We start from the raw sequence: 26855 nt of genomic DNA, 5'->3' as shown, positions 1-26855 counted from the left end.
TAAGCGGCTTTTCACTTACCTGTCTCTGCGGACTGGGTCAACTGGCTGCGTTACAGTGCATTTCACGTTATGTTGAAATAAATCCTTTAGCGTTTGAATATTTGTCTTACAGTTTTTTTTTCCAAAGTGGGGGAAAATACAATTGACAACTTTCTAACTCTTCATGGAATTCTTCCAATTTCTATACGCTTGGAGTATTCATTATAACAATATTGGTAAGACTGTCACAAAATTGCAAGCAGTTTCCACTGTGTAAAGTTTAATTTACAACTTTCAATGCATACACTTAAATCTTCTAATAAAATTTCTGAAGCTGTAGCTTCTGTAGCTGACCCAGAAAGCCTAGCTTTAGAAAATGTACATGAAACTGATTGGTTTAAAAAGAAGTGCTTTTTTTCAGTGAATAAATATAACTGTTACAATAACACAGAAAAGAAGAACAGGTGAGTGGTTTAATGGCTCTGCTTCAAGAGTCTCTCTACCCCGTTGCTTTCCGAACAAAGGGAACCGTTAATTCCCCTCTTTTCCACCATAAAGGCTTTATGCTTCATAATTTTATTAAGATTAACTATTAAATATGATTGAAGTTTCTGGATGTGTTCCAAATGGAATTTTAGTGAAAGATGTATACTGATTTTACTACATGTAAGTTCATCATCCTCTTTTTTTTGTTTTGCTTTAAAAAAATATTTTGTGTGTGTGAGTGTTTTATCTGCATGTGTATCAGTGCGTGTCTGTTGCCCGTGGAGGTCAGAGATGTCACTGGTCCCCTGGAACTGGAGTTACATATGCTTTTGAGCCACCATGTGGGTGCTGGGAACTGAACCCGGGTCCTCTGGACGAGCAGCCAGTGCTCTTGACTGTGGAGCCGTCTCCCAGCTTCTGTTTGTTTTCTTAAAGTTATACACTTGTCTGAATTTTTTAACTCCGCTCCACTTGTTTAATAGATACAGTGCTGTTCAGATGATCTCCAATATTTTTAAAATGTGTTATGGTATTTTGGGACACCCCCCCCCCATATATTTTTGTCTCTATATAAATCATTATTTTTATGGGTAAATATTCTTTTTTTAAAAAGTCTTTATTTTTAATTAAAATATAATTACATCATTTCCCCCCTTCCTCTTCTCCTTCCATTTCCTCCTCTGCTCCCTCTCAATCCATTTGAGAGAACTAGCCTCTGGTGAAAAATAGAAAGGCAACTTCACAGAGAAAAAGTCTAAGTATCTGTTATGCTTGTGGACACCTTGCCAGGGTGGGGAAGAGCCTTTGGTACCCCGAGGGAGACCGCTCTGAGAGTGGTCAGAACTCTGTTACATCAGATTGTTCCTAGGTTCCGGCTGTCCTGTCAACTGAGTCAGATAATGGACCTGCCTTTACCTCATCTATAGCCCCAAGCGTCAGTAGGTCTTAGATGTAACCTGAAAGTCGCACTGCATGTACAGACCTCAGAGCTCTGAACAAGCCAAATGTGTGAACTTGACTATTAAGCCCACCCCCTCTAAATTAATTTTAAATACTGGTGGAAATTGGCCCAACCTTTTACCCCTGACCCTTCTTAGGGCAAGCTATAACCCCTTGGAAGGGAGGATTCCTCCCTATGAGATTATGTTTAAGAGCCCTCCCCTCATCCCTCACCCTGTTTAAGAGACCATCATTGGCAACATTACTAACTAGTTTTTCTGAAGTATCACTAGCCTCTTCAATAGGTCCAGACTGTAGTTCATTGTAGGGTTCGGGACACCATTCCGGTTCCTTCCTCGGTGCCTTGTCATTCATTCTGACCTGGGGGCCAAGCATACATCAAAAAGTTTCAGAAGAAAGAACTGACACCTTCCTGGACCTCACACTATCATCCTGACGACAACGCTGACTGACTGCAGTCCAGGTTGACAGGATCCCTGCGTGGATTCATCACTCCCATGACAAGTCAGTTGCAGACCAGAAATGGAAACCAGCTCACCTGGACCAAGTCCTCTCAAGCTAAGACTGTCTTGCAAACAGGACTCTTGTTTGGTTATATATTCCCTCTCAGGAAGGCTAGACCATTTACTTATTCCTTTACTCTAACTGCCTTCCACACTGTGAAAATCCTGACATTTACATTTACACTTAAAATATAGACTGTATCTAGCCGGGCGGTGGTGGCGCACGCCTTTAATCCCAGCACTCGGGAGGCAGAGCCAGGCGGATCTCTGTGAGTTCGAGGCCAGCCTGGGCTACCAAGTGAGTTCCAGGAAAGGCGCAAAGCTACACAGAGAAACCCTGTCTCGAAAAACCAAAAAAAAAAAAAAAAAAAAACAAAAAAAAAAACAAACTATAGACTGTATTTAAAATGAGCCTATGTTTAAAATTGATCTCATAAAACTTTCTTCTGTTTCTTTGTTTTGTTTTTTTGTTTTTTTTGAGTGAGGGTTTCTCTGTATCTCTGGCTGTCCTGGAACTCACTCTGTAGACCAGACTGGCCTCAAACTCAGAGAACCAGGGCCTCTGCCTCACGAGTGCTGGGATTAAAGGCACGCAAGGTGTGTACCACCACCGCCCAGCATAAAACTCTTAAACCTTCTCACAATCAAGGATAAAGTTACCTTCTGACAGGCTTGGGGAGAATGCTTTCTAAAAACTCACAGGATTATAAAAACATTAAAAAGAAACTTTACAAAAGATTAAAGATAATTTAGATAAGAGACAACAATAATTCCTGGTACCATAAAATGTTTGATTCAAACCCATGGTTTACAACCCTCCTCACAGGCCTGAATGGCCCTTACTCCTCCTTTTTATAGGGCTTGGATAGTAAATTGCCTTTTAAAGTTCATCAAAGAATTGCCTCAGTTAAGCTAATGATCCTCAGGACCCAATATTCACCCCTTAGCCAAGATTGGAAGATTTGAAAGTAACAAAATATGGGGTGGAGAGGGATGAAATGACTAAGAAAATGCCATCTCATGCCTGTGCCAACTTTATTTTGTGTCTGCCTAGACGCTTCTCAGCCTTCCATCCCCCAACGACCTTGGCAATGCTTTTGGAGACAGTCCATGAACTTGACCATGGTCCAAACATATTATGTAGTGTCTGGAATATACTACTGAGCGTTGTAAAGAAAGGAGATGTTTCTAGGCCACTCCAAAGCCTTCACTAATGTAACCCCCACATCAAGCACTCATGTAATTGTGGCTTTGTCTTTTAAAATGCTGTACAACTGACCTTGGGCACCAAGAGACTTTGCAGTGGCACAGGCTGCTCTTGGTCTGGCCATTAATAAAAAAGGACTCCAAACTTTTAATTAACTTAATCATCATGATTGTGAATAATTATCTCACCTGGATGATTTCATGGTAACAGTGTATCAGTGTATAGCTGTTCTCCTCCAGTGTGTTCAGATGTGCTTGTAGATGCTTGGTCTCACAGATCACAGGATAACAGTTTGAATTGTTCTACCTCTGAACTGGTTCTTCAACATCCAGGTGTGCTGCTATAATAATATTCTCATGTGTGCTGCTTGCTAATAAATCGCTTATCAGTTCGGTTCCAGTGTATGTGTGTGGTGTATAACTAGTACAACCGTTCTTGCTGCTGTAGCTTGACTCCCCCCACCTCCCCCCGTGTACAGGTCCATCTCGATGCTCTGCTGTAGTCCTAATAACATATGGCCTGCTATTCTAGTTCAGCATGATCAGAGCAGTACAAGTACCTCCGTCTGCTTTGTTGCAAATGCACATCTGTTTATGCTGCAGCAACAGGTTTTGAAAACTTGTAAATGTGTAATTTTTTTTCTACAAAAAGGGGTACAAGCTGTTCTGTTAGCACATTGATATGCACTGGTGTGGCAGCACAGCCTTGTGTCTCCTGTGCAGTAGGTCCATGATTGCAGACATCCAGCATCCCTGAGCTCAGCTTTACTTTTACATTTGTGTGCGTTTCTGTAACAGGCGTCTATGCTGTTCTCATATGACACATTCAGATGCACTTGAAAACACTTGGTCTCACAGGTGCCAGGACATCAGTTTGAAATACTTGACCTCTGAACTATTCTTAAATGTCCAGTGCACTGATGTAATAAAATTCACAAGAATGCTGCTTTTTAGTAAATGTCTTATCTCTTTTGTTGTAGGACATCTGTGTTTGCTTTGTGAATACTATAACTGTTCTTGATGCTCTAGGTTTATTTTTCCTATGTATGTGTCTGTCTTGGTGTGCTGCTGTACTCATCAAAACGCATGTGCTGTGGCTCTAGTTCGGGCGTGCTTAGAGCTTAGAGCTTAGAGCTTAGAGCTTTCCTATCAACGCACCTCTGTTTACTCTCTAGTAGGAGGACTTCAGTTTTTGCAAACATTCGACTGTGTAATCTTTCCATGAGAAGAGGATATGGGCTGCTAGGACATTCATGTCCATTGATGTGGTAGAACATCCTTATATGTGCTATACAGTAGCTGCAAGCCTGCAGATGTCTTACATCCATGAGACCTGCTTTAGGATTACGTTTCTGTGTATTTCTGTAACAATACATGTGTGGATGGCTGTCCTCATACAAAGCATTGGGATGTGCTTCTAAATACTTGGTCTCACAGACATGAGGACATCTCACAGATATGAGGGCATTAGTTTGAATTGCTCAACCTGTGAACCAGTTTTTCTTTTTAACACCAAGGTACACTGCTGTACTAAGATGATCATGTGTGACTCTTTTTGGTAAGTCTGTGATCACTTCTCTTAGAGTACGTCTGGGTGCGGTGCATGGCTAGGACAACCACACTTGCTGCTGGAGCGATACTGACTTTTCCTGTGTATCTGTCTATCTCAGTGCACTGCTGTACTCCTAAAACCATATGTGCTGCTGTGTTAGTCCAGGACATTCAGCGCAGTACAAGTACTCCATCTGCTCTGCTGTGAGTGCACATCTGTTTATGCTGCAGCAGTGGAACATCGGGTTTTGCAAAGACTCAAATGTGTAGGGTTTTTGTTTGTTTTGTACTAAGAGGGTGTAAGCTGTTCCGCTAGTATATTTATGTCCAATGATGTGGTGGTGCAGCCTTCTGTCTCCTGTACAATAGTACGATAGGAATGCAGATGTCCTACCTCCACGAGGCCTTTTTTATCATTACATGTGTGTGTGATGTGTGTGCTGCTTTCTAGTAAATCTTTTATTGCTTCTGTTACTGTACATCTGCGTGTGGTATATGACTAGAACACCCATGCTTTCTGCTGGAGCATCCCTTGTTTTTCCTATATACATGTCCATCTCAGTGTACTGCTGTACTTCTAAAGACGTAGGCTCTGCTGTTCCAGTTCTGTTGTGTACAGAGCAATATACGTATCTTCATCTGCTTTGTTGTAACTGTGCATCTGTTTAGGCTGCTGCTGTAGGACATCGGTTTTTGCAAACACGCAACTGTGTAGTGTTTTCATACAATGAGGGCATGATCTGCTCTGCTAGTACATCCATGCACAGTGGTGTGGTGGTACAACCTTGTGTCTTTTGTGTAGTGTTTTCATGAGTACAGATGTCATACATCTGTGGGTCCTGCTTTAATATTACATTTACGTCTGTGTCTGTAACAGTACATGTGTATACGGCTATTCTCACCCAGTGCATTCGGGTTTGCTTGTAAATAATTGGTCTCACATATACTAGTTTTGATCGTGCTACCTCTGAAATAGTTTTTCAGTGTCCAGGCAGTTCAGCACCAGCATAGTGCCACACTCTACCAACCCTATGGTTGCAACAACATGCAATTTTTTGTTTGTTTGTTTGTTTTTTGTTTTTTGAGACAGGGTTTCTCTGTGTAGTTTTGGTGCCTGTCCTGGATCTTGCTCTGTAGACCAGACTGGCCTCAAACTCACAGAGATCCGCCTGGCTCTGCCTCCTGAGTGCTGGGATTAAAGGTGTGCGCCACCGCCACCCGAGCATGCAACTTTTAAGGTTTGGATTAAAACTTTCTTTTATGCCGGGCGGTGGTGGCGCACGCCTTTAATCCCACAACTCGGGAGGCAGAGCCAGGCGGATCTCTGTGAGTTCGAGGGCAGCCTGGTCTCCAAAGCGAGTTCCAGGAAAGGCGCAAAGCTACACAGAGAAACCCTGTCTCGAAAAACCAAAAAAAAAAAAAAAAAAACTTTCTTTTAGGATGATGTGATTTTTATTTTCACCAGGAAAAAGAAAAGTGACAAGGTATAGGAAGCAAGACTGAAAAACTGTGGCCATTCTGACACCAGATGACGGGTTCATCTAACCCTAACCCTAAACCAAGGTGTTCATTATTGTCTCAGTCTCTTCAATTTGTGCATCTGAACTTCTACATCATAAAAGATTTTAAAGATATTGTTTCCCTCTAATTAGTAAAAATTCATGTTGAAGTACTTGGAGAAATACACGTTGATGGTCTTAATCTATTCTGAAATTTGTGGAAATGATACAATGGAGGGTAGAGAGGGAAGGGGCTGGGTACCAGTTGCTCAGGTAGAGAGAGAAAGAGGCCAAGGCACAGTTGCTCAGGAGGGGTAAGATCCAGTACTCTGCAGCATAGAAAGGTGATTGCAGTTCACCATTTATTATGCTTTTTTCTTTTCTTATTTAAAAAGTTACATACAATGTATTTTCATCACATTATTCCCCTCCCCTCAACTCCTGTCAGATCCTTCCCAGCTCCCTACCCTCCCAACTTCATGTTCTTTTTCTCTCTCAAAATAAAAACAAAAACACCTTCCCAAAGGTCAAAACAAAACAAACAACAACCAAAAAAAGTACAAAACAAAACAAAAAGCACACAATACAAAAACATAGTCAGCTTTGTGTTAGCAAAGCCTTCTGGGCATGGGGCCTGCCCTGGAGTGTGGTCCATATACCTAGTGATACTGCATTAAAGGAAACCGATTTTCCCTCCAAACCCCTCCATTCAAGGCTTACAGGTCTATGAGGAAGAGGCGACAGAAAGATTGTAAGAGACAGAGATGATGAGGACTCCGAGGAAACATCATCCAGACACAACAGGACTGACACACATTAACTCCCAGACACTGTGACAGCATGCACAAATCCTACCCAAGTTCAAACCACTCAAAATCCCAGCACTGAGAAGGGAAGGTGGCCCCAAAGTCCCACCCTTAACCAGGAAACTATTCACGATTTATCACGTATTTCAAAAAAGAGAAGAGAATGGGGCTGGAGAGGTGGCTCAGTGGTTAAGAGCATTTGCTCTTGCAGAGGACTTGGGTTCAGTTTCCAGCACCACATGGGACAGTTCATAGCTAAACTACCTGTAACTTCAAGAGAGTCAATGGCTTCCACAGGCTTCTGCATGTATATATACTCAGGTACATACATGTTGTTGTTTGTTTTTGCTCTTTTGGGGGGCCCATCACCCAGCTCCCAAATAAATCACACATGGAGGCTTATTCTTATTTATAAATGCCTGGCCTTAGCTCAGCTTGTTTCTTGCCAGCTTTCCTTAACTTTAAATTAGCCCCATCTATCGTTTACCTCTGGGCTTTTCACATTTTCTTACTTCTGTAAATCTTACTCTTACTCCATGGCTTGCTGTGTAGCTGGCTGGCTGGCCCCTGGGTCCTCCTCCTTCTCTGGCTACTTCTTCTTTTCCTCCAAGATTTCTCCTGTATATTCTCTCTGCCTGCCAGCCCCGCCTATCCTTTCTCCTGCCTTGCCATTGGTTGTTCAGTTTTTTATTAGACCATCAGATGTTTTAGACAGGCAGAGTAACACAGCTTCACAGAGTTAAACAAATGCAACATAAACAAGAGTAACACACCTTAAAATAATATTGTACAGCACATACACATAAAATAGGTAAGAAATAAATAAACCTTTTTTTTTTAATTGGAGAGTTCACAGGCTCCCAACACAGGGAACCGACGTGTGTGTAAGGAGACAGAGTACCAAGCACTCTTTCGTCACTGTGCTTCATGTGCATCAAGCCATGGGCACAGGAGAAAAACAAGTCAACGGTGAGCAGAGTCCTGCGGAGATGGACAAAGCTGGGGGCCACAGAGGGAGAACGAGAGTCTTCCGGGATCTAGATGATGTAATGGGAATTCTTGGTACAATTCCTTCAACTGTTCTCTATATTTGAAATTTGTTCTAAAATGTTGGGGAGAAGGTGAGTATTTCTAAGTGACGGGCTATCTCCCTGTGTATTTTTCTGTGTTTCTAAAACTTCTATGAGGAACGTAAGCCACTTTGTTTCCGATTTCTGTGGTATGTTCAGGAATTCAGGGGCTCTATGGCTGCCCAAGTGACCTGCCCTGTGGAGAGAGGCAGGGATCCTCTTGGTGGCCCTGTGGATGGCCCTGGGTCTGGGGGAAAGCATTACATCCTAGAGTGTTGAAAACTAGTTTCCACAGACAAGAATACAGAAGGTTTCCCTGTTGTAGGAGGTTCCAGGCTTTGTGGAGGTGTACCAGAGCTGGTGTGTGGTAGGCTGGGAAGGCCACACTTCCTCGGTCTTCAGGCTCTTCCTTTCACAGATGGGTTGTTTCCAGGTAGTGACCTCAGCTGGGACTGGCTTCACAGACTCTTTCTTCTTTTCTTTCATCAGCTGGACACCAGGACACAAATGCTGGGCTAGGAATGGGGAGGGGGGGGTCATACAGCAAGTGGAAGAGAACAGGATTGAAAGGCAGTCTGTCTTTCCTATGATCCGTACCTGTGCCCCCCAGCCATCCACAGTTCTAACCCCGATGAAGAACCCAGCAGCTGAGGAGGCTGAGCCAAGTGGGCGTTCCCAAAGCAGCATAGAAGCAAAGCCAGAAGCAGGTCCCTTCCCATTCCCCCAGGGCGCTGCTGCTCCCGAGGCTCAGCTTTCCTCTGAGCCCACTTCTGGTCCCAGGAGTCATCCAAAAGTGGGATGTGTGCTTGTGAAGAGATGGTTGCAAAGGAGAATCTTTTAGAAAAGTCAACGATCTTCCCTTCCTTAGCCTGCTCTGAAGATTCCCTTGTTCCTCGTTCTTGGAGCGTGAGTATGAGTTTGACACGGAGCTGGTCTCTCTGGTAATGGAATCATCCACCACTTATTTTTTTCATGTGCATTTGCATTTTGCCTGCATGTATGTCTGTGTGGAGGTGTCAGATCCCCTGAAACTGGTTACAAGCAGTTATGAGCTGCCATGTGGGTGCTGGGAATTGAACCCTGGTTTTCTGGAAGAGCAGCCAGTGCTCTTAACTACTGAGCCATCTCTCCAGCCCTCATCATCCACCACTTCTAACTGATCCTCACTGAGCCTCTGTTCCCTCACCCAATTGGTAAGACTGACTACGCCCTGCCCTGCCTTACGCCTGCACTCAGAACCTGCTTGCAGGTTGGAGCAATGGGGATGGGAGAGGACATAGCTGATTTTCTTTCCTCCTCTTCTCTGAATTTGTATTTAGAGAGGGGCTCTTGCTTTCTTCCATGGAACTAATTGGGCCAAGAGTTTGTTGGACTCTATGCTGCGGAAAGCAGACACTGGATCTCTCTTGAAATTATAACAGAATTTGTGAGGCAGCAACTCCTTTAGGATATGTGCCCAAGGAAACAGGCAAGAGAATGGAGATCCAGTGGGAGAGGGGCCACACAAGACACAGTCCTGCAGAACAGGGCTCCATTGCTCCCTGGGGTGGCCCTAGAGGGCAAGTCCCACGGCGACACCCCAGCCTGAGCTACTGGGTTTCCATCCTCTTCTCCTGGCCTGTCATCAAGCAAGGGTCTGTCTGGGGATGGTGGCCCTGCCCAGCCCTGCAGGTAGTAGAATCAAGGGAGCCTGGGAGGACAGTGACCATCCTGGAGAGAGTCACTGGTGTGCACGGTGGAAGCAAGCGCATATTTAGGCCAGAAGCACACAGGGAGTGGCATAAGGACTCAGAATGTACCCAGCAAGGACAGTAGCCACAAGACAGATGGGAATAGTCCCAACAAAAAGACAAGACACTGAGGCTTTAAGCAACGAGCACATGTAGTTAGTCTTCTGTCCTTTCCACTTAATAGTACATCTAGGCTATTTCAGGCCCCAGATTATAAACCTTCCTCTTTCTATTTGGCTTTTATGCAGCGTTCATTACTGGATACATTACCGTGAATATTACCCACCTCTATTGGTGGGGGTTTGTTTCCACCAATTTTCTCGCTACTACAAGAAAATCATTCTGTAATAAATATCCATATACTAGCTTGTCACAGGCAATATGCAAAGTGTCCTTGTGGGATAAATGCTTTTTTCCCGATCAAAAGGCATGTGTATTAATTTTTTGTCTCCAGTAGGTGGCGCTGTCTGGGAAGGCTTCTGTGGTGCAGCCTTGCTGGAGGAAGTGTGTCGCTGGAGGTGGGCTTTGAGATGAAAAGCCTTGAGCAATTTCCAGTTCACATTCTCTGCTTTATACTCGTGGTGGAGAGGTGAGCTCTTAGCTTCTCGCTCCCGCCACTGTGCCTGTCACTTGCTGCCGTGTTTCCGCCACGATAGACCTTGTCTTTCTGGAACCGTAAGCACCGATGAACTCTTCCTTCTAGGAAGTTGCTTTTGGTCAGGCTGTGTTATCAAAGAAATGGAAAAGTAACTACTACACCATGTTAACGATACAAACGGGCTGAGAACTGGCAAGTGCCCACACATTCTTTCAGCAAGATTTCCTCATGGTGGGAAACCGCGCGCGCGCGCGCACACGCGCACACACACATACACACACACACACACACACACACACACACACACACACACACACACACACACAACTGTACAGGAGGGGCTCAGGGTGGAGAATGCTACCAGGAAAAATGAGAAGGAAGGTCCCCAGAAGGCCCTGTGTTCACTAGCTCGCTCCTGCACTGTTGTCTCCTTGTCTTCCTGTCACCTTCCTGGTCACCCCTGTCAGTCTCTGGACCCTAGACTTTCCCAACCCACCTAGGCTTGGGCTGGGAAAACTGCTGTCTGGACAAGTTCTACCAGGTGCACCCCACCCGACTCTTCAGCCCCTTCCTGACTACCAGACAGTCCAACAGCAGCTTGCAGAAGGTTGGGACCCCAAACAGGCACTCTGTGCACAGATGTGGCAGGAATGGTTGCATAAATGACCAGAGGAACTGGGCTATAGTCCTCATAGAGACAGCCAAGGGGCCCTTATTTGGATCCACTAGGCTTTACATGGTAGGTAGCCCACAAGTGACCTGACAGACTTCTCTGCCACAGAGGCGGAGTCCTGTCCCAGCAATCCTGCCGAGCCAGCTGGGAAACCTGTCCAGCCAGTGCAGAGCCTGAGGGACCACAATCCTCACTCAGAGGCAGGTAGTATCAGGCAAGGGCCACAGTGACTTTCCCAATCCAGATGCCTCAATATACAGAGTTCCTTCCCGGTCTGTCCGAGGCCACACCCCGGGAGGGAGGAAATCCTTGCTTGGCCTTTGTAAGACGCCAAGCTGGATTCCAGAATTCATTCGTAAATCTGGAACAGGCTGGTATGTAGCATATCGGGCTGGGGCTGAGAACACGGGACACAGAGGGATCTACTGTCCATAGTCAAGCTCTGGCTTTCCAGAGGAAGGCCAATTAGAAGCAAGTGAATTGTGAGGGATATGGGGCCACAAGGGGCTAGAACGTGAAGAAGTGATGCGGAATGCAGCAACTGGGCCAAGAACAGAGGGGCAAATGGTCAGGGGAGGCAGCACTGAGGAACAGCCAAAGGATCGCCATGAATTCAAAGCCTGTCCGGACGGCAGATTGAATTCAAGGCTACCTTGGGCTACAGGGTTAGACAGGGCTGAGGATGTAGCTTAGCTGGTAGAGCACTTGCCCCAGCATGAATGAAGTCCTGGGTTTCATCACTAGTACTGCATAAAATGATGCATACCTCTAACCCAGCATCCAAGAGGTGGACACAAGATGAGGACCTCAAGGGCCATTCATTCACTCTGCCACATATTGAGTTCCAGGCTAGCTTGGGACACATGATACATTGTATCCGTAAGAAGGAAGGAAATGGAGTAGGAAAATGAGAAAAAGAGAAAAATTTCCCAAAAACGATGTCTGTGTTAAATACAAGAGACTTTTTATGCCATTACTTCCTAAATGATACAGCGATTTACATTATACTGGGTGTCATGCACAGCCGAGGGGAACTTTCAAGTCCACGAGAGCAGGTGCATGGGGTCTTTGAGCATCTGTGAGTTTGAATGTCTGCATGGGGCGCTACAGCCAGTCCCACAAGCACTAAAGGACTGCAGTGTTCAGTCATCACCTACCTCCAGGTCTCTCCAACTCTAGACATCAGCCAATGGCAGGACGCTGTAGAACTGAAGAGTGAGGGGCAGAACAAACAAGTGAGCTGAGTCTCTTCTGTGGCCACTGTGACCCTGTCTCGCAGGCTGTGTGGTATGACCTTGGGGCTGACGCCTCCCTCTGATCTCAGCTCCTTCCTCCTGCTCCCCAGCAGCCACCCAGCTGGCTTGTTTAACCTGTGGGTGCTCCTACACTGAAACTAAACAGTCCTCGGAGTTCTTCCTAACAAGCCCCAGCAAGCAGAGGTCAGAGCCTGACCTGCAGCTCCTTAGCCAGTGTTCTGTCACCTCCAGCCTGTGGCTGCAGCGCCACAAGGGGAGAGGCTGCGGCGTCCTAGATTTAAGGGTGGGCTGTACCCTTTTGTCGAGACAGGCTGAGAGTCAGTGTCATAACCTGGCAATTCCCAGCCTGCATCTGGCCCACAGATGTGCTTCATCTGGCTGAAAATTTGAGTTTTTAAAATTTGAATTCATTGCCAACATTTGAAAACCAGTAGTTTTCCCATAGAAATACAGATTTAAAAAAAAAAATTTTAAATTTATTTTTGCATCTTTGGAAAAATGGGTCTGGTGTCCCACAGGGCACCTCTGTTAGGAAGGGCTGAGACATGAAGAACATAGTCCTGCTTACTAGGTCACTCCATCTCTTGATGCTATATGCTCAGTTCTTAGGTGTCTGAGTGATTCAGAGCTAGAACTTCCTTCTCATTGGTAAGGGAATCCGGGAAGCAGAAATGGTAAGAAGACCCTAAATGACTCTCCATGCACACTAACAGAAGTTAGGAACTGAGCTGTGTCCCAGCCCCACTATAGGTCTCAAATCACTTCAGCAGGGAGATGAATGAGAATTCCATACAGCTGGGACAGCTGGAATTTGGGGCGGCAAAGATGCATTCCCAGAATCCCCCAGAGTCTTGAGGACGCCCACACCCTTTGTCCCAGCCACCGTAAGAAAGGCCACACTGATAAGGCCCTGGGCGAACAGATGACAACATTCTTGGGACTCAGATTAAGTGGGAAGGGCCACCTGCTCAGCACATAGCTCAGGGCTGCCAGGAGGCGGGCAGTGGCTGTTAGGCCACTAGCAGCAGGGGTGCCAGCCCTTCCTGGCATTTCAACAATGCCACAAGCACCCAAGCTGTAGCAGGGGAGCTACATAGTCTCATTCTGCAAAGACTGTAGGAAAAAATACCAGTCTTGTAGGCAGGGAGTCTGGGTCTGCCACACACCCCAATCTTGGCTGCTTCTGAACATTGTTACAGAGAAGGGCATACCTCCATATACACCCAAGGCACAGACAGGACTGGCTGGTGCAGTGCCAGGCAGGGCCTTGGGGAAGATGGTCCAAGGCTGGCATAGCCCAGGCAGTAAATGGTGTGAGAAAGCCTGATCTCCACATTTCCAGCCCATAGAGAAGTCTGAAACGGCTTCTTCTCTAGACTAATGTTGCGTTGTGGCTACAGTGCTCCAAATGGCATCAGCAGGGCACAGTCCTTGACAGCTAAGTCATTGTCGTAGATGACAGCAGGGGGAAGTCCAGAGGGGCTGGGAGAAAACAGGTATCTGCCTCTGTGCTGATGGCCTACAGAAAACAGATATCTGCCTCTATGCTGATGGCCTACAGAAAACAGATCTCTGCCTCTATGCTGATGGCCTACAGAAAACAGATATCTGCCTCTATGCTGATGGCCTACAGAAAACAGATCTCTGCCTCTATGCTGATGGCCTACAGAAAACAGATATCTGCCTCTATGCTGATGACCTACAGAAAACAGATCTCTGCCTCTATGCTGATGGCCTACAGAAAACAGATATCTGCCTCTGTGCTGATGGCCTACAGAAAACAGATATCTGCCTCTATGCTGATGGCCTACTGACATGCCAAGCAAACATATATACAGGGGCCCGTGAACTAGTCAGTCAGAAGGTGCCTTCCACACAGCCTCACAGATAAGAGAAACGTGATGGCTCTGGGTCACAGCAAGCCCCACAGTCCAAGAATATTCTGTCAAGTTTACCAGGAGGGTGTCAGCAGCAGTTGCAGAACATGTCCAAGTTCAGGTCTTGGGACCTTTGGCCCGTGTTTCACCTCTCCACCCGTTGGTAGGTATGACTCACAGTCCCCTTTCTGTAGCTGTCCGGAGGACTGAACACAATTCTGAATATAAAGCACAGGTCCACAGTGGATAAATGGAGGTGACAGCGTAGCCCACACCATGGCCCCCAAACATGTTTAACCTCTGAGCTTTTGGGTAGGCACCAAGCTATCTATCTCTCAAGCGAGAGGTGACTCAAACACCCATCCCAGCGGTTAGCATGGGAGGGAGGGAGTTCCTCTTCAGTGTATGTGGCAGGTCACCAAAGTCAGTCGAAGAGGATCCTGTGGTTGGCTGCAGTGGCTGGGGAAAGTGGTTAGGCTAAGGGGGGGAAGGGTGCAGACCCTTCTGCTCTCAGGAAACATCCCATACCTTAGCTAAGCATTGGCCTACTGGGAATATAGACAAGAAGGCATCAGACAGAATGCAGCCTCATAGATCAAAGCTTGGGCAATGTCCCTGCTTATATGGCTCTCTCAGGAGAACAGGAAGTCGGGGGAAAGACTCTGGAATCGTTTTTCCCCCTCTCTTTAGGACTAGGCCCATCTCTTCCTTTTGCACGTCAACAACTCATTATCTCCCTTCAATGTCTCGATATGCATTCTGTCTGCTCTGATGTCTAGTATCATTTTTTTTTAATTTTGAAATTTTTTTTTCAGGCGGGGTCTTATTTTCTTGCCCAGGCTGATCTGAAACTTACTCAGTGCATCTCTCCAACCTCAGCATTCTGAGTGCTGGTATTACAGGTGGATGCCACCGTGCCTGGAGTCCTTCAACATACATTTGCAAATATATTTGCTAACATTAAAATATGAAATCTGCCAGGTGTGATGACACACAGCTTTAACCCTAACACTCAGGAGGAGGCAGAGGCAGGTGGACCTCTGAGTTGGAGGCTAGCCTGGTCTAGTCTACATAGTGAGCTCCATATTAGCCAGAGCTACATAGTGAGACCCTATCTCAACATATTTATGTGTGTATATATGTGTACATAAGTATATATATATATATGTGTGTGTGTGTACATATATGTGTGCATATATATGTGTACATATGTATGTATGTGTGTACATATGTGTGTGTGTATATATGTGTACATAAGTATATATATGTGTGTGTACATATATGTGTGCATATATATGTGTACATATGTATATATGTGTGTACATATATGTGTGTATATATGTGTACATATGTATATATGTGTGTGTACATATATGTGTGCATATATATGTGTACATATGTATATGTGTGTGTGTACACAGCAAGTAATGAATAAGTAAAATATGTTACATTCATAGGCAGAAGCAGGGTCTTGCGAGCATTCTTGGCTGTTAAACCCCTCTGATGGACCTCTGTCACCTGCTCCCCAGATCCTGATTTGACCCAGCTCTGTATCTTTGTGTGTGTGTGTGTGTGTGTGTGTGTGTGTTTAGAGACAGGGTTTCTCTGTGTAGCTTTGGAGCCTGTCCTGGAACTCACTCTGTAGACAAGGCTGGCCTTGAACTCACAGAGATCTGCCTGCCTCTGCCTGCCTTCCACGTGCTGGGATTAAAAGCATGAGCCACCGCCACCCGGCCCAGCTCTGTGTCTTATGGTTCCCAGGGCCACATTTCATAAAAGCCTATATGGCCCTGGAGGCCGTAAGGACAGGCCTGGGGGTGTCAGTAACCACCTACAATAGCTCCTGGAAGGAACACTCAGCTCAGAGCTTCAGTTCGCTGCCTAGAGGCAGTTAGCCTCTGCAAGGCTAGAGGTGAAACGGGTACTCATGGCAGGCAGGAGTAGCAACATCAGATGCACAGGTCTGCCAAGGAGTCGTCGTGAGTGGGTCTCCTCTCTCCAAGGTGACTGTCCACTCAGGACTGAGGAGGGCAGCCAGGAGCGTCTTGGAGATCCAGGGTACAGTGAAGTCCAAGGCACCCTTTGCTGCTCCTGCACCTCCTGAGCATAACAGGCTTCCCACCCTACATGGGCCTGTGCCCTCATTGCCCTCCCCACTGCCCCTAGACCGTGCTTGCCCAGTGCCAACTGTCTCAGGTGAGGGCTCCTTGAATCAAATGTTGAGACAAAGATGCTGGTGTTGAGCACGTTGTCGGAGTGGGACAATCCTAGGAAGTCCAATGAGAGAATGGCAGAAGGAAAGCTTAACTTTCTGGGCATTGGGGAGGGGGTCTGGGTGTGGCCAGGACCTCTGAATCATCACGAGAGGACAGACAGCCTGAGGAGAAGCAGCCCGGGCCCCAGCCAAGGTGTCTACCAGATGTGCAGCTTTGGGTTTGTCCTGGTGAACATTTGATGGTGGAGAGGAGGAGCTAGAAGGTCAACCCTGCAGGCAAAGGATCCAGGGCTGTTTTCTCTCTAGAGCCCAGCAGGGTATCTGGCACACAGAGTGCTTAGCAAATATTTGTGGTTCCCAGCGTCACTCATTAGTGACAGCAGCTGTCAATTATTGAAGAATCCCGTGCTCTGGACTTGGTGCTAAGTGCTAGATGTCCTGCCCTTCCTCTCCACAGTCCTCTTGCTGTTCTTATGGTACTACCATTCCCACTCACACCCGCCATTCCCACTCACACCCGCCTTTCCCACTCACACCCGCCATACCCACTCACACCTGCCTTTCCCACTCACACCTGCCTTTCCCACTCACACCTGCCTTTCCCACTCACACCTGCCATACCCACTCACACCTGCCTTTCCCACTCACACCTGCCATACCCACTCACACCTGCCTTTTCCACTCACATCTGCCATATCCACTCACACCTGCCATACCCACTCACACCTGCCTTTCCCACTCACACTTGCCTTTCCTACTCACACCTGCCATACCCACTCACACCCGCCTTTCCCACTCACCCACCATACCCATTCACGCCTGCCTTTCCCACTCATGCGTGTGTTTTTTCTAGACATCCTCATTTAAAAATGGTGTTTGGTCTCACACAAGCCTACACTTGAAGTGTAGTGCTCACGAAGACACTGACCATGCGATGGAGATAGAACACACCCATCATCCCAAATCCCCAAAGTGGCCATGGTGGCTGGCATGGAGTCCCAGACATTCCTCTCCCTTGAAGCTCTCGTCCATGTATTAATGGTGCCCTTTGGTGTCTGGCCTGAGCTTCCTCTCTGTGGTTGTACTGACTTTTCTTGCTTTTCTTCCTCTGCAGGGCCTCTCACAGGCTGGTTTCTACCACAGAGCCACACCCTAGGAGGAAAAAAAAATTCTTTTGAGATCAGGACCGGCCTCAAATTTACAGACTATGTAGCTCTAGCTAGCCTCGAACTCACAGAGATCCACCTGCCTCTGCCTTCTGAGTGCTGGGCCTAAGGCATATGACACCATGACTGGCTTGATAAAGACTCTTTTGAGAAAAGAGTTGGAACTATGAGGACGACGAAGGAGCAGATCATTTCTGTCATGGTCTCTTACAAGACAGGAGCTTCTAACGGAGGGGAAGAGATGAGCGTATACCACGCAGAATAGACGTGTAGGGCAGACACACCAAAGGTGCAGGGCCTGACACTTTCAGCCAGGACTTGGCTTTACTCCTGTCCCAGTGTAGCCTGTGGGGCTGGGATGGATATGTGCCACCATCCCCCCTTTTACAGAGATGAAAATGAAGCCCAGTGAGACCCGGTGACTCAGCCAAGGTCACTGCAAGAGTCAGACCCAGCTGGAGCAGGACCCAGATGCCTCTATCCTTCTGCTCACTATCCATCTCCGACTCTGTGAGCTGCTGGGTGTGCTTAAGAACTAGGATGTCGTGCGACCAAGCTAACTGTGGCTCCCAGCTCCTGACAGCTGACTCTGTGTACGGGGACACGTTCCTCTAGCTTCGGCTTCTTTTCTGCATACTGAAGGTAGTGCCACTGCTTCCTAGCCAGAAAGTCACCGTGAGGACAAAAGGGCTTGGTGCTTAGCTCAGGCCTGAAATGGACACACAGGACAGAGGTTGTCTTTGTCGTATGTAGTGGTGAAAGTCATGCCCATGCACTCGTGGCAGTGAGGTTCTGTGGAGACTTGTACTCTGGTGGTTATTCCTGGAGCCCCTCACTCTACCAGCAGCTATGAGGGGCAGCTGGATTGACTCCCACTCAGCATTGCTCAACCTGGGCTGACTCACCTCTGGGTGGGGCCAGTCAGGAAGAAGTCCTCACCAGCCAGGCAGCAAGGCTTTTCTCTCCAGGCTGCCCAAGTACACCCAGCTGATGTTAGCCCAGGCATGACAAAAATCACCTAGAAGGGCAGGTCCGAAGGCCCCACCTGGGTGGAGCCACATGTGTGCCCAGGGCTGGGCCCAGCTGAGGCCACCACCAATATGATTTCCAGCTGTCTTTGGTTCCTTCACTCCCTCTGTGGCTCTGGGCAGCAGGGCCTGTTCCTGTTCCAAACAGGTAAATGTTCTTTAGCAGACTGTGCCTGAGCAGGTGCAGATATGAAGGTGGGGCTGGCAGAGGACACCAAAACCTGTGCATGGACTGGAGAGCTGGTGTGTAGAAATGCGGTGTGCCTACAGACTATATGGAAACTCTGGTCCTCTAGAGTCCCTTCTGAGTCTGCCATATGCAGCCGGCACTCATGAGTAAGTGTCCTTACATACCTGCCTTGGGGTGGGTCTCCATGCAAGGCCCTCTTCATCTGGGATGCTGGAGAGTACCATGCAGTCAGATTGGCGAGGCTGGTGTGTCCTTGCTGCTGTGTGAGGGCAGATGCCCACCTACTCTACCGAAGCCTTATGGAGCCTCTAGCATATACCAGGTTCCAGCCAGACGCCGGGGGACGGAATAACCATCCTGTCCTTGTAGAACTGGCATTCAGGGGGCAAACAAGGTGATTTTAGAGTGAGATGTAATGCATAGGCCACCTCTGCCATCTCTGAGGAGGGGGCTTGGGTGAGGAGAAAGGTCTCCCCTTGGGGTGCCAGGAAAAGAATCCTCTAGGTTTGGGGCAGCAGGCTTCAGCTGTGCCTCTCAAGGAGTGGGTCATCACATTCTTGGGGGCTTTAGAGGACCCCCTCATTGCTGGGGTGTCAGCTTTTTGGTTTTGGTTTCAGTGCTGGGGATTGGACCAAGTATATGCTAAGCAAGTGCTCTACCACTGGGCTCCACCAACCTGCTTTATTTGTTTGTTTGTTTGTTTGTTTGTTTGTTTGTTTTTAAAGAAATGACCATCCTTAGCGTAAACCAAGAGCCTCTTGGTGCAGCTGAAGTAATTCATCTCTTTTAGTGTTCCCCAATGCCAGAGCAACCTAGTCGTGTTCCTCTCCCTCCTTCCCACAAGCTCCCAGAAAAGCATCCTGGTGGGCAAAGCTAACAAAACACCAAATGGCCTATGATATCTTCCCGCTAGCCAAAAGCAACTAGTCAGGACTGTCTTAGGCCCCAGAGAGCGTGAGGGCCAGGCCCTGGGAAAGACACCAGACCCAGAGCAGCGCATGACGCCTGGCAACCACTCTCTGTGATCTGGCAGGCACTGGCAGGGACAGGTTGGTGTACTAAGGAAGAGGTGCTCAGATTAGTGCCTAGTCACCAAGAGAAGAAGGGACGGAGTGTCGGGGTCAGACGAGTGAGCCTCACGCACAGCCTGATTCATGATCCTGAGGTTTGGGTATGCATGACTGGTGTCTCTCTTACTGTAAACCCCAAATCTCAGCCACGTTCCTTTCTGTAGTCCAACCTCATCATTACAGGTCTCTCCTTCCTTTCATTCCTGCCCCACAACGTCTGTCTCCTACACAGATGCTAAAAGCCACACCTGTGTGTAACAGCCCCCCACATGGATTCCAGATGCTCTTAAAAATAAAGCAGAGCCTTCTATTAAGGCCTAAAGGCCTCCTCCCCTGAGCGACCCTCTGTCCTTGAGCTCACTTGCTCATCTCTACCTCACACCCTTTGCTTGTGCTCTGACTCTGCTGGCACACTGTGCTGGTGTCACTCAGCAGGGCTGCTCAGATGCTATCATCTTCAGCCATCAGACCAGCCCTCAACACTGCACACCAGCTTCCTATAGCAGGACAGTCTGCAACGAGCATGCTCTGTGTTGTGTGGGGGGACTGTGTAGAGTCCATGGACTTTTGTGAGAACTGCAAACTCTCATATTTTAGAAATGGTGCAGAGCACTCGGGTGTTTGGAGAATGATAAGGAGCATTCAGATACTTTGGGAGCAGTGCAGAGTGCTCAGGCACTTGGGGAACTGTTAAGAACACTCAGGTATTTTGAGCAACTACACATAGCTCTCAGGTATTTGGGGAACTTTTCAGGGTACTTAAGAATTTTGGGAAACTTTGCAAAGCATTTGGGTATTTTGAGAACTATAAAGAGTGCTCAAGCATTCGAGAGAACTGTGTACAGCAATCAGGTATTTGAGAAACTATGTGGAGTTCTAAGACATTTTTGGAAAATGATAGAGGGTGCTCAGGTAGTTCAGGGAACTGTGCACACCTCTCATGAAACTGGGGAGCTGTGTACACCTCATGCATCTGGGGATTGGGCACACCTCTTGGAAATTGTGCACACCTCTCATGCATCTGGGTAACTGTGCACACCTCTCATGTATCCAGGGAACTGTGTACACCTCTCATGTATCCAGGGAACTGTGCACACCTCTCATGTATCCGGGGAACTGTGCACACCTCTCATGCACCTGGGGACCTGTGCACACCCCTCATGCATCTGGGGAACTGTGCACACCTCTCATTCATCTGGGGAACTGTGCACACTGCTCATGCATTTGGGGAACTGTGTACACCTCTCATGCATCTGGGGAACTGTGCACACCTCTCATGCACCTAGGGAACTGTGCACACTTTTCACGATCTAGGGAACTTTGTATACCTCTCATGTATCTGGGGAACTATGAAGAATACTCAGAGAACAGTGCATAGCACTCAAGTAGTTTGTGAATGGCCCTCATTTGTGCTGGGCTGACGTTTGTCTCACGAGGCTGAGATTATGGGTTTGGGACAGAAGACCATCACAGTGAGGTAATCCTTGTCATTATGCACATCACAGATAAGTGACAGCTTACGGGACTTGAGCTCTCTGTCCTTTCTCCATTCTGTAAAGGACTTCCATCTCTACCCTTGGTGTACCCTAGTCTCTACAGCATCAATAACAGGCTCCCATTTTTAATGGCAAAGCAGTGTTCCGACTAGGGATCTATCTTGTTGCTGAGTTGGACACTCCTTTACTTCTAGTTTTTCTTTTACAGACAAAGTCACAACCTACAGCGCTGTAACTCATCTCCAGCAAATTTGGTTCAAGCACCTTCATCATATGCAGTGTGGTACAGTGGGTACTCAGCTGAGCTATGCTTTTGGGCCTCTTTTTATTCATATAAATTCCTGGGATGGCATGGCCAGGGCAGAAGATAAGCATTTGTGAAGGCTTTTTTTTTTTTTTTTTTTTTTTTTTGGTTTTTCGAGACAGGGTTTCTCTGTGTAGCTTTGCGCCTCTCCTGGAACTCACTTGGTAGCCCAGACTGGCCTCGAACTCACAGAGATCCGCCTGGCTCTGCCTCCCGAGTGCTGGGATTAAAGGCGTGCGCCACCACCGCCCGGCTTGTGAAGGCTTTTGATAGTATCACTAAACAAAGCCCCAAGGAAGTTACACCAATTTACCCCCTAGACTAACAGTTTCCTTATTTTTTCAAGTATATTTTTTCCTAGACAAAAATAATTCATGTTTTTTTTTTATGAGATAACTGGAAGTTACTTATGGAAATTTGGTTTGGGTGATTATGTTGGAGGTGTTTTTAGGCATGGTGGTGTGATTGGAGCTACTCTTTTTAATGAGTCTTTATCTTTGACAGGCGTCCTAGAATATTTGTGGAAGCAATTACATGGCTTTGAACTTGCTGTAGTGAGACAGGGGAGTGAAGGTAAGGCTAAGCACAAACAAGACCATCACTTGCTGCTGCTGCCCTTCTCTGTGTGATTCCTATTCATACAAAAGCATGAATGTGCCTTAAAAACCATTTAAGCACAATATAAATCTACAGAATCGGTGCAAGCATCTGCTCTTTTTTTTTTTTTTTTTTTTTGGTTTTTCGAGACAGGGTTTCTCTGTGTAGCTTTGCGCCTCTCCTGGAACTCACTTGGTAGCCCAGGCTGGCCTCGAACTCACAGAGATCCGCCTGGCTCTGCCTCCCGAGTGCTGGGATTAAAGGCGTGCGCCACCACCGCCCGGCTAAGCATCTGCTCTTTTACCTCCTGAAGTTAACTGTAAAAAACTGTCTTAGCCGGGCAGTGGTGGCACACACCTTTAATTCCAGCACTCCAGAGGCAGAGACAGGTGGATCTCTGTGAGTTCGAGGCCAGCCTGGTCTACAGAGTGCATTCCAGGGCAGCGAGGGCTACACAGAGAAACCCTGTCTCGAAGGGGGAAAAAAGAACTGTTTTGTGTATGAGCAGGTCTATGTGGCCTTGACCTTATCTATTTTTCAAGCATACACTGTTCTTCAAGAAGAAATGAGCTGCAGTGATGCACCTATGCATCATTTCCCAATAGAAGCCTCTCCAAGTCTCCCTTTTCATCCCTCTCTTCTCCCTTCTCCTGCTCTTTTTCTATTATTTTTATTTTTGTTATACGTGTGTGAGTATTTTACCTGCACCACATGTGTGCCTGGTGCCCATGAGGTCAGAAGAGGGCATTGGATTCCCTGAAACTGGAGTCGCAGATAGTTGTGAGCTGCCATGTGAGTCCTGGAATTGAACCTGGGCCCTTTGAAAGAGCAGCCAGTGAGTGCTCTTAATTGCTGAGCCAACTCTCCAGCTCCATTGATTCTAATTTTTTATGTGTGTAAGTATTTTGCTTGCATATATGTCTGTGTACCACATATGCATCTGGTGCCCTTAAAGGCCAGAAGAGGGCATTGCATCTCCCAGAACTGGGGTCACAGACCGTTGTGAGCTGCTGAGAATGTGGGTGCTGGGACTCAAACCCAGGTCCTCTGGAAGAGCAGCCAGTGCTCTCGCCCACTGAGCCGGCTCTCCAGCCCTCTAGTTTTCTTGAAATGAGATTTCTTTGTGTTGCCCCGGCTGCTTCCAAACGCTCAGGCTCAAGTGATCCTCCTTGTGGGGAGCCGGGTTGACTCAAGACTTCCCCAGAGGCCCTGATGGAAGGACAAAGGGAGCTTTAGATTTGTGTCCTTGTCCATGAGTGGACTTGGCAAGGCTGGTCTAGAACTGGGGCCAGTTCCTCCTCAGAAGAGTCAAGACTGCAGCTTCTGGGATCCCTGGGCCGTTGTTATTATTAGTTCCTAGGCAGCTGCATCTTGTGTTCTCTTGTGGTATCTTGAGGTATCTTGTGCTCTCTTTGCCAGCACTGCCTAATGTAGCTCTCTGCTGACTTCGACCCTCCCCTCCCTGCAAACACTATATAGTATACTGTACCTCTCTCTCAATGAACTTGCTTGGCATGAGTCATCAGCTTAGGCAAGATTTTCTGGTCCTAGTTATTGCTTTTGTCCTCTTCCGGTCATCTATTTCTCACCTCCATCCTCTTACTCAACACCCCACTGTTCAGGACCCTTATTCCTGCAGGTTTGGGTCACCTCCTGATTTACCTTCCCAAGCAACTATAGATGTATACCACCATGCCTTGGCTTCTACTGGCATGCAAGCTCCTGTGCGCGCGCGCGCGTGTGTGTGTGTGTGTGTGTGTGTGTGTGTGTGTGTGTGGTTACTGGAGATTCACCCTAGGACCTTGAGCATGCTGGTATGAGAAAAGTTTGGTTTGGTTTGTCTATCAAAAGTAATTAGCCTATCAGGGCCCATAGTCCCTGAACCTCCCCTTTCTTCTTTGTGCTGATTAGCCAGTCATGCCAGATTGTGAAGTCAAGTTCCCACCAATAGCATGAGACACAATCCTATGTCAGGGATTAAAGACAGAGGCCATTTGGGGTAAGTGTGTTTGCTAGGCCAGTTTGGGTTCCGGCACATCCGTTTTGCATCATTGGCCTTGTTGAATTACTTTCACCTTGTTCATGTGTTCCTTTATGAGACACCAAGATTATTCTTTCCCCAACAATTTGGGGGCTCTCTGGAATTTCAAATCCATCCGGGCAAGTATTTAGATCCTCTCCCTTGGAGGAGGCTTGCTCCATCCCAGTGATGGTGGCCCCCAGGATCCCAGTTGAATGATGTTCTTTCAGATCAATAATGATACCAGAGCTGGGGGGTGGTGGCGCACGCCTTTAATCCCAGCACTTGGGAGGCAGAGACAGGTGGATCTTTGTGAGTTTGAGGCCAGCCTGGGCTATAGAGTGAGTTCCAGGAAAAGGTGCAAAGCTACACAGAGAAACCCTGTCTCGGAAAAAAAAAGAAAAAAAGAAAAAAATAATAATGATACCAGGCTGACAAGTTTCTCAGGAACACAGGAAGGCTCAAGAAAATACCGTAGTGACAAAGTAAGTTTTGTGCACAAAACCAGGTAGGAAATGCAAACAGCAGTAAAGTCCATCTCTGTTGCTCGAGTCGTCTGGAGGCTGAATAAGAGACAGTGAATGAACTGTGTCACCGACATGAAGCAAATGTGGGGTCCTGATTGATAGCTCCATTGGTGTTGTTGGTAAGTTCTGGTTGCCAAAAAGCAGCTGACATAGGACACTGAGGGAATCAGTTGGAAATGGATGTTGCTTTCAAAATCGGAGCATAAAAAACAAAAACAAAAACAAAAACCATCCATCTGGGAGGTTGAGGTTTTTGATTTATTATTGGAGCAGGAGAACTCTCTATTATGTGGGGTTGAGATGCTGGCAAGTTAACTCTTACGAAGTCAGGATGGGAAACAATTGTGTGGAAAGAGCTCTACGGAAACAGATTCCCCTAGACATTGGTCACCGTCTCCGACATTGGTCACCGTCTCCTCTGGCAGGCCCAGAGTATCTACTTAACTCATTTTAACATTCATAAATCTATCTATCTCAATCCACACCATGCTTCTCAAGGCTCCTTTGCTCTATGTTTATGTGATTCTCTAAGTTCTTTTAACTCCAGCATCATAGTTTTAACATGACTTCCTTAGATAAGTTCTGCTGGATGTCATAAACATCAATTAGATGATGTTTTACGGTGTATTGCTGTGTTTCTTATCTGTGACTTGCACTCATTCAAAATCAAAAGCATGGCTATGGGAGATCATCATAGTTGAGCTTGTTAATTATTGGCAAAGATTAAGATGATTGGATGTGTTTTTTTTTTTTTTAAGAATGTAAAATTTGTAAAGCTTAAGCAGCTACAATTTGGGCAAGTCATATAAAGTATGTAAAAGATGAGAGTTTATGTATATAAAATCAAAACTTCTAAGGTCAAAGTTCAATACATTAATGAAAAACATCTGCTTAAATGTATGTATAATCAAAGTTTATTTTTAAATGTTTGGTTTTTGCCTCAGCTTTATATAAATATTACACAGTAGTTAAAAGTACCACTCTGGTACAACTGACCTTCTGGGTGTTCAATGACCATATTTGGAAGCCTATAATGATGTGGTCAGAAGTATTAAAACAGGAAAATATTTCCCCCTTGCTCTCCAAGGTCAACTAAGTCCCAGGGAACTATGGAACATCTTTTGAAATGTCCTGTAACTGTGGGGAGTCTCCTGTTCTCTTGTTCAGGGAGGCCATGGAGACCGTAGCCGGTGAACTCTGACCAGTGTCCAGTCGACAAAGAGGGGCACCAATGAAGAGAACATTTTTCTTCATGCTTCCAAGTGCATAGATCAAACAAGATCAGTAACTGCCCCAACTCTATAATGGCAAGTAAGATTACCTCTTTGGAGTAATAGAAGGTGGGGATGATTAAAAAAAAATTGACTAAACAGTCTAGAGTAAGAAGACTCCAGAGAAAAACAACCAGTTTCTCTTTTGGCTAAAACCAAAAGGTCTCTTTTTAGAGACCAGAAAGCCAAAAGTGTATTGGGGGCCTTGCTCTCTGATCTGGTTCTTATATGGTTCTAGGGTTAACTTTCCAGACAGGGGGATAATAAAATAACAATAGAGGTCTGTTAAGAGAAAACACTTTCCAGTCAAGAGAAGAGAATCTCTGACCAGGATGGAAAACTTCGTATTACAGTTGAGCAAGATTAATTGCTTGGTCAAGGAACCATCGTTAGGAAGGCAGGATCATTTTAAACAATACTTAAGCCATCACTTATATAACAATAATTTACTGTTACTAGAGAGTTCAAATGGTCAATATATGCTGGCTAAGCTTGAAAAATGCATAATAAAGAGGCAGGAAATGTGAGAAAAAACCTTTTCTATCCAAAGGTAGTCAGTCTGACAAGGGCTCTGTGTTTCCTGAGCCTCCCACATCACCCCCTTGCACTGACTAGCCAATTGTGTCTGACTGTAATGTTGAGCTGCACCAATGGGGTGCAATGCAATCACCTCCTATGGCGGGGATAAGAAAACAAAGGTCATTTGACCCAGTGTGTTCTCAGTCCAGTCTGGGTTCTAGCATACCTTTTTCCAAAAGGAAACCACCTTGTCGAATT

General features: G+C 46.5%; 1 long non-coding RNA gene across 1 annotated transcript in view; it reads right to left on the bottom strand.

Moving 5' to 3' along the window:
• Positions 1 to 6216: 6216 nt before the first annotated feature.
• LOC128122946 (uncharacterized) overlaps positions 6217 to 26855 on the bottom strand; it is a 35085-nt gene continuing 14446 nt past the window's right edge. The window contains exons 2-3 of the long non-coding RNA XR_008222535.1: positions 17338 to 17561; positions 6217 to 10512 (exon numbers count right to left, since the gene is read on the bottom strand). This is a non-coding gene — a long non-coding RNA (uncharacterized LOC128122946). The remainder of the gene's footprint in view (positions 10513 to 17337; positions 17562 to 26855) is intronic.

Source organism: Peromyscus californicus, unplaced genomic scaffold (genome assembly GCF_007827085.1).
Source record: "Peromyscus californicus insignis strain IS unplaced genomic scaffold, ASM782708v3 Scaffold_3__1_contigs__length_106647218, whole genome shotgun sequence".
NCBI lineage: Eukaryota > Metazoa > Chordata > Mammalia > Rodentia > Cricetidae > Peromyscus > Peromyscus californicus.
Note: the sequence above shows the minus strand (reverse complement) of the source record. Positions and strands in the feature narration are given on the sequence as shown.